This window comes from Brienomyrus brachyistius, unplaced genomic scaffold (genome assembly GCF_023856365.1).
Source record: "Brienomyrus brachyistius isolate T26 unplaced genomic scaffold, BBRACH_0.4 scaffold38, whole genome shotgun sequence".
In the NCBI taxonomy this organism is placed as follows: domain Eukaryota; kingdom Metazoa; phylum Chordata; class Actinopteri; order Osteoglossiformes; family Mormyridae; genus Brienomyrus; species Brienomyrus brachyistius.
The window spans coordinates 3,866,825-3,883,664 of record NW_026042313.1 but is presented as its reverse complement, the minus strand read 5'-3'; the positions used below and the strand labels follow the sequence as shown (position 1 = coordinate 3,883,664).

General features: G+C 40.2%; 1 long non-coding RNA gene across 1 annotated transcript; it reads left to right on the top strand.

Annotated features, from left to right (window-relative positions):
- Positions 1 to 3,761: 3,761 nt before the first annotated feature.
- On the top strand, positions 3,762 to 15,124 carry LOC125722433 (uncharacterized). Its single transcript, XR_007386378.1, has 3 exons — positions 3,762 to 4,019; positions 13,575 to 14,590; positions 15,078 to 15,124. It is a non-coding gene; the product is annotated as an uncharacterized LOC125722433 (long non-coding RNA).
- Positions 15,125 to 16,840: the final 1,716 nt, after the last annotated feature.

The following is a 16,840-nucleotide window of genomic DNA, read 5'->3' as shown; positions in this document are numbered from 1 at the left end:
AAATTTAGTGGAGTCGCGCTGAATCCTATTTCTATTTTATGCAGAAGACTTTCGAGAAGGTGGTATCTGAGCTGTTCACAGAACAAATTATAGTTAATGAGGTGTCAAGATCTTGTCTCTGATCCACACACTAGGCCTACCATTCAAAAGTTTTAATTATGAAAATGAAATGTTTTTGTTTTGTGAGGTGCTTGTTCATGTATGATGATGTAGTGGCTGCTCTGTTTGACCGTGGTAAACCTTTTCACAAACAATATAAGTGAAGAAGTATGACATTAGATCTAAGGACCAGAGTATAATAAAGTTAAATAAAATCCATCAAAAACACTTACTCAGTGGAGATTCCAATGTAGTAGGCAGACAACTTTATGGCTTTAATAATGAGTGTATTTAGCAGCTACAAGGACAAAAGATATTATAAACCTCTCCATTTTAATGCTAATTTAATAAACATTAACAGATAGCACTTAAGGTGGTTTCGCCTATAGTCTGCTAACACTAACCCGAGAACTAATATCTGAGGAGCGTTCTTCCCAGGATTTGAATTTATTAAATTGGTTTTGTGATGTTGTATTAAGAAATTTTATTCACAATGCAATTTACCGTACATTGGCCCATTCTTTTATATACGGTAAGACGAAGCGGGAAATTCGAGCGAGCGAGTGCTGTGCAGACGCGAGCGCGTAGAGGGGATGGGTTTTCAGCACTCGAGCACACGCACGCGCGTGGTTCGACTTTTGGCCCTAATTTAACGGCGAGCGAGTGAGTGAGTGCTGTGCAATCGCGAGCGCGTAGAGAGCATGGATTTTCTGTTTTTATGCGCACGACTTTTGGCACTAATTTAACGCCATAGAAATGTGTGTTTAAAAGGGGAGGAGATCGGGTTGCAGCGCTGGTGTGAGCGGTTTCTCCGGGCAGTTCGCTCGAGGCTAACGTGGCTTTGGGAACGTGGTGCACCCGTCACCCATGCCAGGGAAGAAATCAAAACCGAAATGCTAGGAATATGGACTTCATCTTACGTCAAGCGTTTTCCCCTCCATTGACGCCCATAAAGAAAAGGCTTAAAGTCCATATTCCTAGCATTTCGGTTTTGATTTCTTGTCAGGTAAGTTTTTATGGCCAGATACATTCGCGAGAAATTTGGTGATTTGTGGTGACTGTTTTAATACATTAAGTTGCGTTACGCATTTTCACATTAAGCGTTTTAGAATGTCCCGTGGCAGGTATCCCCTTCTATTGCCCTAGGGAGGGTTGTAACCCTCGTCTGTATATTAATAAAGAATAATCCTTCTATTCCTGTCTCATGTATCTGGACCTCCCCAGCAATTTAACGAAATTTGGTGGCAGCGGTTACAAGTGAACCCGTTTAAGTTTAGCGCTCATACTTCCGTCCATATGTTTAAGACCCACCTTGGCTGACTTAGCTGACATGTCCTGATTTCATAATCTTCAAATTTGTAATCTTTTCTCCTTCATCTAACTCCATGTTTTTAACTTCTTGTCATTTTCTTGCCGTTTGACTCATAGAAAATTATCAGACTTAAATGACACGTCAGCCTGTGCAGACAGCGATTTCAATGTTTTAATAAATTGGCCAGCAGGTGGGGGCAGTGCTCAATTTCATTAATGCCATTCAGAAAACTTTCAGGCTTTATGTCTTAATGAACAGCCTAGAAAAGGACAAAGCATTATATTACTGATGCATACAGCAGATCCCCAACTCAGGCTGTGTTGCATATTCTTAACAGTGCTACAGTATGTTCACACAGCCAGTACAAACAAACTTGCAAGATCTAGACCAGGGGTCACCAACCTTTTTAAAACGGAGAGCTACTTCACGGGTACTGAGCCATACGAAGTTTGATATCAGTTTTAAACGCCCTCCTAAACATGTCTAAACTTCATGCATGATAAACATGTTTTAAATGCTTTTTTATATTCAATTTCAAATCTATATAAATGCAAATGTGATAGATTAGAAACAGGACAAAATTAAATTTTAGATGATGTTCGCTGGTGAGTTGTGCTATTTTATAGAACAGGTCCACGGGCAACTCATGTGGTCATTGGGGGCATCCTTGGGGCACCATGTTGGTGACCCCTTATCTAGACCTACCACATCAGGTAGGAAGGTGCCTATTTCTACCAACTATTCAGACCATCAGACCCAAACCATACATTCAGTCATGCACAGGCACTCCACCAGAGGGCTCTACATTCTGTCCTACATCTGCTCACCTGTTAGACCCACACTCAGTCTCCATCCTGATTTCTACCTACTACTCGGACTATCTCACCAAAACCAGTCCTGTGGCCTGTTCTATGAAGCGGGGTTACTGGCTTATTGGGGAAACTTGTCGGATTTCTTGATCGGGACCTTCAACTGCTCTGCCATAGAGAGCATCCTAACATGCTGCCTTACGGTCTGGTATGCGGGCTGCTGGTGGCCTCCTACCGCTCTGCCATAGAGAGCATCCTAACATACGGCCTTACGGTGTGGTATTCGGGCTGCTGGTGGCCTCTATGACTTTTTTTGTAGACAGTCCATCTGTGTGGTGCTGTTTGCACGAATTGTTTTGGGAAATGCACTTACAGTTTTGCAGATGTTAAGGGTGATTCCAGAAATGCATCAAAGCAACTGAGGAACTGCAATGTCACTGTACAGTTACTTATAATGGGCGCCAATGTAATGTGTAGAGTGGCAAATAAACTGATTCACCATTTACTCTCATGTACATCACTTAAAATGCTTGTTTTAAATGCAAATGTGTGAATGTAAATCTAAGCAGTAAAGCTACAATTTACATTCTGTTTGCATGGTGGAAAGAACATTTAATCTGCCTTTTAAGTGTGATTAGAAGATCTAATGCCTGTGTGCTTGTAATAAGATGGTCGCTGGTTCAAACCCAGCCACAGCACATCTCTGCGTCCTTGAGCGAGGCCCTTAACCCCCAGCTCACTGGGCATCACTATGGGTGGCTGCCCTTCGCAGACAACTTACTCTGTTTACTCTAAAAAAAAGAGAGCAAGTTGAGAGAGAAGTTAAGACAATTTCTCCACAGGGACCAATAAAGTATCAATTATTATTACTGTATGAGAGACTGTCTAATATCAGATAGATAACAGACTCATACTGTGCTGAGCTTGTCTGAGAGAGATGATTAGCAAATGCTCTCCCACAGTATCTCAGCACTCTGTACAAAGAACTTTATATGCTCAGTATCTGCTCCTGTTTATCTAATTGTTCTCATTTTAACTGGATGTTAAGGAGTAAATTAATAAACGTCATGTAAGTGCACATTAAAATGCTTTTTCACTGTTACTTAAGTTCCCATGTGAACAGCCAATCAGATCAGCCTGATGTGTGTCTCTCTGTTTCCTCTCTGTTTCCTGCCCTTTCATCCCGACCACGACCATGATCTCTCACTTAGCAGCAGAGCAGTTTATTCTAAACAGTGGAAGCACAAAAATGTTCAGACTCTTTGGTCTTCTCATTTTCATTAGTAAGGCCCTATAATATAAATTATTTTGGGATTTTAATATTTTCATTTATCTGTATGATGTGATCAGTGGAATTTGGCCATTTAATCTGCATCATAGTTAATAGTTATTTAGATTACTATTATATGTCTTATTTGATTATGATTTTTTTTGTTTTTCTGTTTTTGCAGACACTGCACTGACTACAGATGTTGTTCAGCCCAGTCACCTGATGAGGGTTCAGCTTGGAGACAGTGTGACCCTGACATGCTTCTGTCAAGGAGAAACAACTTTTGTTACTTTGTTTAAGCAAGCTGTTGGTCGGAAGCCCCAGCCCATGGCGAAAGCACTTCTCTACGTACCTGGTGAATTTTACAAGGAATATAAAAGCATAAAACGTTACTCCTTACTGAATGCAGAGGGGAGTTTTAACCTCACTATTTCTAACGTGGAGCCGTCAGATTCTGCAGTGTATTATTGTGCTGCTGTGTTTCTTCATGAGGTCACCTTCGGGAATGGAACCTTTGTCATAATCACAGGTAAATGAGATTCCAACTATTTTCATATTTGCTTTATTATAATGTCAGTAAGATTATTCCCTGCAAAATAATTTTGACAGTTTAGTTGTTTGTCAATATAAAATTAGCAAAGATACCTTATTGTCTGCTTTGTTCCATAAATGTTTTTCTAAACATCAAACAAAAATCATTCATTATTATTATTATTATTATTATTATACAATTTGTTGCATTTTGCTTGCTGTCAGCCAAAAGCCTAACCTTCTCTTTATACAGATGTTAATGTTACACATTGCAGCCTCTTTAAAACAAATAACATAAAAAAATGTTTGAGTTGTTATATACAGTATAGGACTGTGCAAAAATCTTAAGCAACAAAAGAAAATTATTTTTGACGTTATTTATCTGAGCAGTCAGTGTGTATTCACTCTGAAAAAAAAAATGCATGATTTAACATATGAACTAGGGATGTGCACCATTCAGAACTGATTTGAGAATGAAATTCTCAAATACGTATCCTAAAATTCAGGATTTTGAATACATATATGAACTTGAATTTCAGTTCATTTTGTTAATCTGAATTACATTTGAATTGTGGTTGAAAACAGGTTGTGGCATTGAAATTTATATTTGAATTTAAAGAAGAAGAACGAAAAAGGGTTTGGATTCAAATTCAAGTTCATATACGTACTGTAGGTGTAGCTTTTAACTAAAATATGAACTTTAATTTAAATATGAATTATACATAAACACATTAACATTGTTATACATCATTGTTATAAAAATGTCGTTTTGTAAAGAATGAAATAATGCAACATTTGAAGTGTCACCTAAAATAATAATTATACTGTCATTTTGTGCACCATGGTGGATCTGCTCATAGGAAGAGCTGAGTGTCTCTCCTTAAAAGTCAGTGTTGGCTGCAGTGACGGCAGTTTCTAACCTAAGAAACGTCCCTGTTGGGGAAAGCGCCCGGCGTTTCCACCCCAACTCCACATTTATGAGACACACACAGGTTACAGTTTTACTTGCAAGGGTACCCACACTCTCTGCAATGCAAACTACAGCAGAATGTGTTACAAAGGGTGGTTCCCCTTGTCTTCTTTATTTATAGTCAATGGGGGGCGCAAGAGAGGGAAGTGAGATTCTTATCTAAGTAGGCAGCTGTTAACCACCTACTTAGAGTACAATAGCTAAGAGTATGTGGCTAGAAGATAAGAAATAACGTATACATATATATTTACACTCATTGCTGATCATACAGAAATGATTAACAACTGTTTCTTCAACCTAACAGTCCCTCCTGTTTATCATGACAGTATGATCAGAAGCATCAACATTGTACAAGTTGCAAAAGCACTTTAGGTACAACCTTCATTTAGACCACATTATCATTATCCTGGAAAACATTTAATTCCGGTTCTTCAGGTCCGAGCCCTGCACGGGTGCTTTCGGCTCGGCCGTCATTATGAATTATATGTCTTCTTCATCGCCATCGCTGGAAACAGGCTCTGTCTCTATAGTTTGGGTAAGGGAGAGAAACATTGTACTGCGTGTCCGAAAAGCAGCGTTAAGAGCTTGATTAATAAACATTTTCAAACATGGTATAACAGTAATAAAACAACAGAAAAATAAAATGAAAAACAAAAGAAAATATAAGTGAAACATTACTTTGATATCCTATACCTGCAGAAGATATTCATAGCTCTGCCATACACCGTAGGTCCTTCACTATGAGTGAGCATTACTGAACAAACATAGCAATTTGTCACATTTTTCGCTGTTACAGTATCATGTACATATCGGTACCAGTAGTTTTGCATAAATGGATGTGAGTGGTCAGCGGGCAACGGGCGTAGATGGAAGTCATCATGGGTCCATCGCCGTAGGTGCTGTAATGGAGCTGGTGAGAGCCAGGACAACCATACAAGTCCTACAACAAGAATGACCCCTAGAGTCACTTTACCACATCCCCACCCTATCAGGGCCATCCTAAATAGAGTGCAGCTCAGTTGTTTTCTTCACCGGGTTGAGACAACAGCACCCTATTGGTTACTGTGCCTTTGTAGCGGACTTCCACTGCTACTCTGTTGCTGAGGCCTCTGATAAGGGCTTGATGGGTTTACAGTGACTTTTGTGTATCCAGGAAGGTCGTTCTGCGATCTTTACTGCTGTTGGTGTTGTAAGGAGGACTTGATAAGGACCGTCCCACCGAGGTGTGCTCCAATCTTTCCGCAACAGGACCTTGACCAGGACCCAATCTCCCGGCTGCAAGTTATCCTGTTGAGTAGAAACAGAATTTACCGGCAGACTACTGGGGCTATGTTTTTGTTGTGATGTTAGTAGTTTACGCATCCAATCGGCCAGCGTATTTTCTCGGTCTGCTTTTTCTATGTCATTCATTTCAGTTGCTAGGGGAAATGGTCTACCATACACTATTTCAAAAGGTGTTAATCCTGCAGGAGTGGGAGTTATTCTCATCCATAATTTTACTAGAGACAAACATTCTGGCCACGGCCTTTTTGTCTCTTCCACTGTCTTTCTTAGCCTTGTTTTAATAGTGCCGTTGGTCCTTTCCACTAAGCCTGCGCTCTGAGGGTGATACGCACAATGATTCTTAAGCGTAAAACCTAATGCTTGTGAGCAAAGGGACATAGTCTGATTTACAAAATGAGTCCCATTGTCTGATCTTATAATATGAGGTATGCCATAGGTAGGGAAATAATGGCTTACCAAACATTTTGCAACGGTCATTGCATCACAATGCTTTACAGGGTATATTTCTACCCACTTAGAAAAGGTGTCTATAATAACTAGACAGTATTTCTTTCCTTGTGACCAAGATAATTCAATAAAATCCATATGTACAACTTGAAACGGATACTCAGCTGTGGGGAACTGGCCACGTTTTGGTCTGATGTTTCCTTGTGCATTGTGTTTACAACAAATTAAGCATGTCCTACAAAATTGTTTTGCATAATCAGAAAAATTTATAGCATAGAAATATTGTTGTATGATATGTACCATCCCTCCTGTTGAGACATGAGTATTTCCATGGCTCACCAAAGCAGCTGTTTTGTATAAATTTTTTGGTAGGATGGGCTTGTCATTCATATAGTAAACTTTCTCTCGTTGTATTGCTCCTCTTTTGATCCAACTTTGTACTTCTATTTTAGGAGCATGAATCTGTGCATCACATAGCACATCGCTATCTATAAAAAGAATGTCTGCCACTGATAAGGTAGGTTGTTTCAGTGCCGCTTCTTTGGCGGTTTTATCTGCAAAACTATTTCCTGCGGTTTCTGCAGAGTCATCAGTCTGGTGTGCTTTGCATTTGCACAGTGCAAAGTGAGTCGGTAAATGCACAACGTCTAATAATCTAAGTAGCAAATTTGTATGAGTAAGAGATGTGCCCTGTGATGTTCTAAAACCTCTATTTTTCCAGACTCTTGCATGGTGATGGACAGCTGCAAACACATATTGACTATCAGTGTAGATAGTAAGTGACTTGTTCTTGAACAGTTCACATGCCCTGATCACAGCATAGAGTTCAGCCGCTTGTGCTGAACAAGTAGAAGGGAGTGCATTGGCTTCTAACACTTCAGTAGATGTAACTACAGCATACCCAACTTTATTTTTTCCCATATCATTTTTTGATGCTGAGCCATCTACATAAACAACTTCTGATCCTGGTATAAAAGTTTGCAGAATATCTGCTCTTGGTTTTGTTTGTTCTTCTATTGTTGCTTTGCAAGAATGTGGCTCCCCATCCTCTGCGGTGGGGAGGAGCGTGCTAGGGTTCAATAGGCCACACCGCTGAAGTTCAATGTTAGGTTGTGAGAGCAAAAGTGACACTAAGGTAAGATGTCTTGTATGTGTTAAGAATGGAAGCGGTGTCTGCAACAAGATTAGAGACACAGAATGAGGAACTTTAAGTATGAGGGGGTGACAAAGTACCAATTCTGCTGATACCTTTACTGCTTCTGCAGCAGCTGCACATGCCTGTAAACACTGTGGAAAGCCAGCTGCTACTGCATCTAATCGTTTTGAATAGAATGCTAACGGTCTCTCTTTTGCTCCGAATGGCTGTGTTAATACTGCTTTCATATAACCTTGATTAGCATCTACACATAGGGTGAATGGTTGTTGATAATCTGGTAGAGCAAGGGTCACATTGGTTTGCAACATTCTTTTTAAATTTGTAAAAGCATTTTCTCCGTCCTCAGTCCATTGTATTTTGTCCTTTAGAGTCATCTCCTTCCCGTATATTAAATTTTGCAAAGGTTGAACTAGAAAAGCATAATCTGGTAACCATTCTCTACAATAATTGCAGAGCCCTAAAAAGGACATCATCTGTTGTTTAGTCTGTGGTTTAGGTGCTTCCTGTATAGCTTGTTTCCTTATCTCTAGCAGCGAGCGACCTTTTTGTGAAAGGTTATGCCCTAAATAGACAACTGTCTTTTTGCAATACTGCAACTTCTGTTTAGAAGCTTTATGTCCAGTATTGTATAAATGCTGAAGCACAGTTAGGGTAGTTTCTTTGCAATGTTGTTCTGAATCTGCTGCTATTAAGATATCATCCACGTATAGTAATACCTGACTATGTGATGGTATTTCACAGGTACTCATAGAGTATCTAAGGGCCATGGTATATACATGTGGACTTTCAGAAAATCCCTGAGGGAGTCTAGTATATGTATATTTTTTCCCTTTATAGGTAAATCCAAATAAATGTTGAGAATCAGGGTGCAATGGTACTGAGAAAAATGCATTACTAAGATCCACTACTGAGAAGTAGCTTTTATCAGGAGTCAATGAGTTGAGCAATAAGTGTGGGTTAGGCACGTCTGGTGCTGCATGTTGCACTATGTTATTAACCGGTCTTAAATCCTGCACCATGCGCCATTTCCCTGTATGTCCCTTCTGGACTGGAAAGATAGGAGTGTTGCAAGTGGCTTCAGGAGCCTCTCGCAATATTCCTGATGCTAACATGTCTTGCACTACAGGGGCTATACCTTTTTCTGCTTCAGGTTTTAATGGGTATTGCCTAACTACCGGACGGTGTTCTGATTTCACAATTACTTTGTAAGGTGGAAACCCCTTTACCAGCCCTACATCAGTGGGGGAGGACGACCACAACCCTTCTGGGAGGCGATCTAGATCTGGACATGATCCCTCCTCCAGGGTTGAAAAAATTTGTCAGGTTGGGTCCTTTAAGTGTGTGGTGGGAGTGGTTTGAACTCTCCATCCCAAAGGAAACCGCCACACATTGTGTTTCTCATCATAGCTCCAACAGGAGCCAGATACGGGTTGGTAGTCATTGTAACTGTGCATAGAATCTCGTAAGAACATCTCTACATCTCTCCACTGCATCTGGGGTGGTTTTGAAAGAGATACGTGTGGTGTTCTCTCTCTAAATACAGCCTGTTGCTTGTTAGATAAAATGACTGAGGCTGCTGAAAACCCAGTGGTGGGGTTAACATACATATGTTGTAAGGTAATACAAGTGTCTTGGAGGGCATGAAACGTTTTGTCATAGACATAATCTGGTCCAAGGGTGTCTTTGTACCACATAGTGACGTGTAAGGCATCGTCAGGCATGAACTGGGCCTGTCTAGGGGACTGCTTTTCTCTAGTTTTCCGCAATAATTCTCGTGTCTGTGCAGTTCCCCCTAGGTCCAGAGACCAGTAATATTGTGGTGTTGTGGTTCCTTGCACAACATAAGCTTCTTCATTTACGATTGCTTTCATGCCAGTGGCTGTGGCAACCACGCTAATGCCCATTTGTACCATAAGGTCTCGGCCTAACAAGTTAACAGGACAAGAAGGGCTTATTAACACCTGTGCTTGACATTCAAGTCCAGTTTCCTTATCTTTTACTGCAACTGGGTTTGTTAACTGATGTCTGTCTGTCTGACCTCCTGCCGTTTTTATATTTATGACTGATGAAGAATATGTGACTCCGGGAGGACTGGAGGTTAGGACAGTCCTACATGCTCCAGTGTCACACAGACATTCATATACTTTGCCGTTTATGACTAACTTCCGACTTGGCAAGGTTTCCCACTGCCTTTCTGCTAATAACTGACACACTGCTTGTAAATCTATTTCCTTATCTAAAAGGTCTTGTAAAGTGACCTCCGTTTCCTTTCTTAAAATCACCTCTGTTTTGCCTCGGATGGTGTCGGTAACAGGGGCCTCCGAGGGGGGTCATTGATCATTGTTTTCAATGGAGTTTGGGTTATATGGTTGTTTCCCTACTCTACAATTCCTAGCTAAGTGTCCAGGTTTCCTGCATGTCCAGCAAATGTTATCTTGCTGAGACGAATTCCTGTAATTGTTTCTGAAAACACCTCTCCCCCTTCCTCGGCCTCTTGACCTTCCTCTGAATCCTCCCCTCCCCGGAGGATTCATTTGCACTAGCGCTACTACTTCTGAGGCGCTGAATATTGTGTCTGTCTTTTCCTGTTTCTGCGCTTTCTGCGCGTGTTGAGCATATTATAGTGCTTGTTGGACTGAACCAGTATTCTGATGTACCCAATGTTTGTCAAGATATTTTCGCAATTCGGGCTTTAGGCCTGCGACAAAAGCTCGTTTTAGCTGTTGTTGGTACACTCCTACTGCCTCTTCATCAAATGGGATCCCTGAGTTTCCTCTAAATACAACTCTCATTCTATCCATAAAATCCTCAGGTTCCTCTCCATCTTTTTGTTTACATTGCGCTATTCGTCCATAGTCTGCGCGTCTTACGAAGGCTGTCTCTACCCTGTTTCGCAAGTCTCGTAATGCTTGTATGAGTTCCTGCGAGTCATGTGCTAAGACTTCATCATTATTACCATGTCCTGTGAAGTCTCCCGCTACACGTCCCCATTTATGGGTAAACAACTGTCTGAGACATCTATACATTTCCCTGCCGTTCAAATGAAAACTACTTTGTAATTCTAGGATGGCAGTCCAAAACTCGGGTACCCCTTCTTCAACCGGGGGTATTCCTTTTAAAGCCGCTGTTCTATCCTCAGCGGTCCAGGGTCTATATACTAACATAGTTTCGGGTCCTGCATTATTTGGGCCTCGATTTGGATTTGCCACTTCTACGAGTGGACACACCAAATCATTCTCCCAGTCTTCCTGTTCTGTGTCATTTTTTGGATGCCAGCGTACTTTACTTGTCTCCAGATCCTTTAACGGATACAGAGAAGGGTTAGACCCTCGGGTCATCATTCGAGATGATTCCCCTCCTCCTATTTGTCGTCTATTTACAGCTGGAACTGGTGCAGGCGCAATCATTGGAATTTGTGGGGGCAGTAAGGGAACTGGAGCGGCAGAAGATTTTGTTGCCGTCTCCTCATCTAGTGTAATTAAAGTCGCCTGTAATTTTTTCTCCTTATTTCCCTTTTTTTGCTGTCTTTTATTATCTCTTAATTTACTCTGTTCTAACCATGCATCAGAAAAAACATATTCTTTTTTTCTGTCTTTACCTTCTTTCTTATTGGTAGTCTGTAACATCTCCAGTTTTAAGTTTCCCTGTAATTTTAATATATCTGGAGTGTGGAGTTTTCCTTCAAACCCATGTTTTTTTCCTCCATCTCTGACTACTTATTTGTCCTGATCCTGGCTTATATCCTTCCATAAACTTCTCATCTCCCTCTAGTTCCATTTGTTTACTTTGATTCTTCCCCATTGTTACCTTTTAATGGATACACTACAAAAAATAAAAAATCCTAAAAGCAAGTCTCTGGCATGAGACCTCAGGAGGACACTAACACGGCCTTCTACTGCTCCCTATTAGAGCAGCGGTGTTAGTTTTCAGGGATGAAACCCGTCCTTGATCCTTCAGTCACCAGTATGTTGTTGCTTTTAGGGTGGATCGTGTAGGTTAATCTAAAACCTATAAAAACACATCCACATACAACACTGTATATATTTCCAACAACGCCTACTTTCTCTCCCGGTTAATTTCGGCTAACCTCAACCACATGCATGTCTTGGCCACCTACTTATTTAGGTGCCGTATCTCTCACTTGGCCACCTACTCACTTAGGTGCCATATCTCTCACCTGTATAGTGTGCTCTCTGATCCGTCACCGAGGTCCTTCAGACATCACCAGACGTCGAGCGCAGTTCTAACCACCGGCCTGATGACGAATTCACATCACAGGTCTTTCTTGCACCCGACTTCGAGTGGCTGTCGACAGACTTCGGTGTCGCTTCTCTCGGCGTACTGGAGACGTCTTCGGGGTTCCTCGGATCCGGCTCGAAGGACCAAATTCTATGTTGGGGAAAGCGCCCGGCGTTTCCACCCCAACTCCACATTTATGAGACACACACAGGTTACAGTTTTACTTGCAAGGGTACCCACACTCTCTGCAATGCAAACTACAGCAGAATGTGTTACAAAGGGTGGTTCCCCTTGTCTTCTTTATTTATAGTCAATGGGGGGCGCAAGAGAGGGAAGTGAGATTCTTATCTAAGTAGGCAGCTGTTAACCACCTACTTAGAGTACAATAGCTAAGAGTATGTGGCTAGAAGATAAGAAATAACGTATACATATATATTTACACTCATTGCTGATCATACAGAAATGATTAACAACTGTTTCTTCAACCTAACAGTCCCAAACACTTTTCCTGCATCAAAAGTCAAACTAGTCCCTATTCCTGCCATGAAAGGTTCACATAATGTCACCGATACCTGAACCAACCATGTTTATCAGAGGATGCCAACCCTTTGGCTGCAGCTTTCTCTGCACACGCTGAGAGAGTCTTCAGTGTAGCAGGAAAAGATTTCAGGCCAGAAGATTGCAAATTAAATCATGAAACCTTTGAAGATATTATGCTGAATAAATGTAATAATAATGAAAAATTAGCAATGTGTATTGGAATAAAGCATAATTGTATTTGCCATGACGTTTTGCTTTTCGCTGTAGTGCTATGGTTGAACGGAAAAACTTACTTTTGTGTGCATAAGAAAATAAATAGGAGGAACTACGAAACCAAGTAATTCCTTTTACTATGTATACTTTTTCTTTAATGTTAAAAGATAGACAAACTAGTAATGGGCAAACAGCTCTTCGGCTCTTGAATTAAATTATGCAGGTACTACAGCAAAATGCTCAAAAATACCAAAACACATCAAGAGCTAAATATGCAAAAACAATAAATACCTTCCTGTGGAAAAGGGGCAACATAAACCAAATGTAAAGTCACGAAAATCATGAAAATATAAAGTACACTTTACACACTTCATTTCTTTGAATTGAAATTAATTATATTCATCTACCTTCATACATTAATACAAGACATTATATGATTATAATGTTTGTTATTATCATATAATTTTTATTTAGGTATTATGTAGGTGCAGTTAATGTATAGTGTTACCTGATATATACTAATAAGCAGTAATACAATAAAAAGAGAGAAGAATGTCAGCTGTTCTCCAAGAAGTTACTGATTTCTTGGATGGCTAGAAGAACATCGATTCAGTCCCCAAAAATCTGTAAGAACAATTTTTGAGGATCTGTATTTTCCATTGTTATTCTCAAAGGGCTGTCATCATGACTATTTTGCTTTTCAGGTAAAGACTCCAACAGCAGGACTGTGGTACAGCAGCCTGTGTCTGACACATTGCAGCCAGGAGACTCTGTGAGCCTGCAGTGTACGATAGAGACTGGGAGCTGTGCAGGAGAACACAGTGTTTACTGGTTCAGACATGGATCAGGAGAATCCCTTCCTGGAGTCATTTACAGCCATGGAAACAGCAGTGATGAGTGTGAGAAGAGCCCTGAGGCTGGATCTCCTACACGGAGCTGCGTCTACAGCCTCCCCAAGGGGAACCTCAGCCTCTCCGATGCTGGGACTTACTACTGCGCTGTGGCCATGTGTGGGGAGATGCTGTTTGGGAACGGCACATAGCTGGATATAGATGGTAACACCCAGTGTGGGGAGATGCTGTTTGGGAACGGCACACAGCTGGATATAGATGGTAGCACCCAGTGTGGAGAGTATATCTGCTTCAAAGTTTTATTTAGCTTATTCTGCTATTAAGACATTTATTTCTTTTTTTAATGTAATGAATTTTCTAATTTAAGTGCTTAAATTAAATTACACAGATGTTAATTTAATAATTATCCATCCATCCATCCATTTTCCAAACCGCTTATCCTATTGGGTCGCGGGGGGTCCGGAGCCTAATTTAATAATTATTTCAAATATTAATATCCATCCATCCATCCATTTTCCAAACCGCTTATCCTATTGGGTCGCGGGGGGTCCGGAGCCTAATTTAATAATTATTTCAAATATTAATATAAATTGTTAAAATGCAAAATACTAGAAGTTCATGTTAAAAATGGACTATTTACAAAACAACTGCTGTAATGTGTTATCGATTTGATCTTTAACTAATGTAATGTAAGCAAATGGGAAATGTGTCTCTATATCATTATGCTGAAATCTATCTCTTTGTTACAGGCTTTCAGAAGCTGCTGGATCCTCTTCACTCTGGCTTGCTGATAGTTTTATCTTGCAGCATTATTCTGAACGTTGCTCTCATTTGTATAAGATGTAAACTGACCTGTACACACTGTGCAGGTACGCTGCCCGGCTTTATGCACTCAGAAGGACAAAATGTAGATTTTAACAAATTATAGAAATATAAAATTGTTTTATGATAGATAACATTTTCATATTAAAACCACTCTTGCAGGTAATACAGTTTTAAAATCCATTATTAAATCTCACCTTATTTATATAAACCTTTTTGTACTGTAAGATTTACATTTTTGTATTATATCTTTCATATTTAGCAAAATCTATTGAAATATACATGTTGCAATAAGTTGCATATCAATAACTTTTATTACCAAGATCTCCTTTATAGCAATTTTATTATATATGATATATGAGAACAAATGACACGTATCCAAACATGCACACTTAAATTGACAGAAGTCATTTTTACTTTCATTTTTGAGACAAAAAGGATGTTGATTGCTTGAAAATTCGGAATGTTATCTGACCACGGTATGATACCGTGCGAAATTAAATAATATATTGATGTGTTATATATTTTAAACAGATGAAAAGAACAGTGATATATCAAAAGTGGAATGGTCACGCAAGCAAGTATGTAATAAATATTTCAAATTACAAATCGTCAGTAAAACAAATGAACCTCAGACTGATTTCCATCCTGGGATCAGCATTTTAAGTGCTATTTGTGAAAATAGGTAATAGCAAACCGATTTGATCCATCCAATTCTGCCATCTTTGTCTCCACAGTGCCATGACGAGGACACACTGAATTACGCTGCCCTGAACCTTAAGAAGCCAAAACCCAGGAGACAGAAGAAAGACGGGAATAATGACACTCTGTATTCTGACCTCCGCTACAGAGATTATGAATAAAGATGCTTCTCATTCATGTCAGTCACACAGAGTGTTCAGGGTGTAGCTTTAATAATGTTCAGAGGAGGGCAGGGGAGCCAGTGCTTCTGAGACTGAATCACGGGATTTTACGGAGCACCGGTGCTGAGTTTGGTGTCAGTGTGTTTGGGGCGCATTTTTACTGGAAGTGCAAATGTTCAAGCCAGACTGGGGGCTGAGGGAGGGGGAGAGGGGAGCCACAGAGATTATTTCTTCATGGCATGGGGGGGAATAAGCGGCTTTAATGTTGTGGAAAGGCTGAGTTGCTGCAATCAGTTCTTTGATGTCACACATGCTTACTTGTCTCCCTTGTGTACCATGCTGAATGGTTTGGGGCAAACGCACAGGGACTGATCGATTATATTAAACAGATGAAAGAAACTGAATGAAAATTTCAAGTGTTCTTAAATTACGTTTTTCATTTAATTGTGTGTTCTGGATGTATTTTTGAGTATATACATGTACCTGTATATGTACCTGTATATATACCTGTGTCGTTAATAACGATGTGGATAATTAAGAAAGAGGAGTTTTGTTTCTTGCTCCCTGTCTTGTTACTTGGCTCACAAACATACACACACATAGACACACACACAAACATACACAGACACACAAACACACACACACATAGACACACACACACACAAACACACATGCACACATGCACACACACACACTGCTACGGCTCTGTAAGAACACTACCATGCTCTTTTGTGTGAGTGGGGTGGGGGGTGTTAAATAAGATGAAAATGACAATGGCTGTACTTTTGTTATGTCAGTTGTGTTTCTATAGTCATTGTATCATATTCCACAAGCTTTTTATTCTACAAGATGTACAAGCCAGTCAGTGTATTCAGTGGGGTGTTCAGGAGTCATTAGGTTCTGAAAAATGTCTTGCATTTAAAACATAATGTACTTTTGAATACTTAAGTATTTTTAGATGCAAATACTCCAGTACTTTAACTGAAGTAAAAAATTAACTGAAAAACTTTGAGTATTATTTGACGAGGAGTATCTATACTTAACTCAAGTAGTGAAGTTGTGTACTTTGTCCACCTCTGTCCAAAAGTGACATACAGCTGTAAGCTGTTTGGGTTTGTTTGTCTGCTGAGTGCTTCTCTGCAGTGCTGCAGATGTTTCCACTGGTTAGATGCAGCTCAGGAAGACTGACCCACTGACTGCACTGTGCTGGACTCACTTTGCAAAGAGTAAAAACCACACAGACAGAACAATATCTGCTTCTTGTAAGACCCTGTTTCCTCTCTACCTCACCCAGGTCACGCTTTCAAGTATTCAGCCTAAGTTATTTTATCCAAACAAGCCACCATTATTATTCATGCAGCTGGACATTTGACTGGAGCACATGATTGCTACATATCACTACTGTACATGGAACGGAATGTACAGTTTTCACAA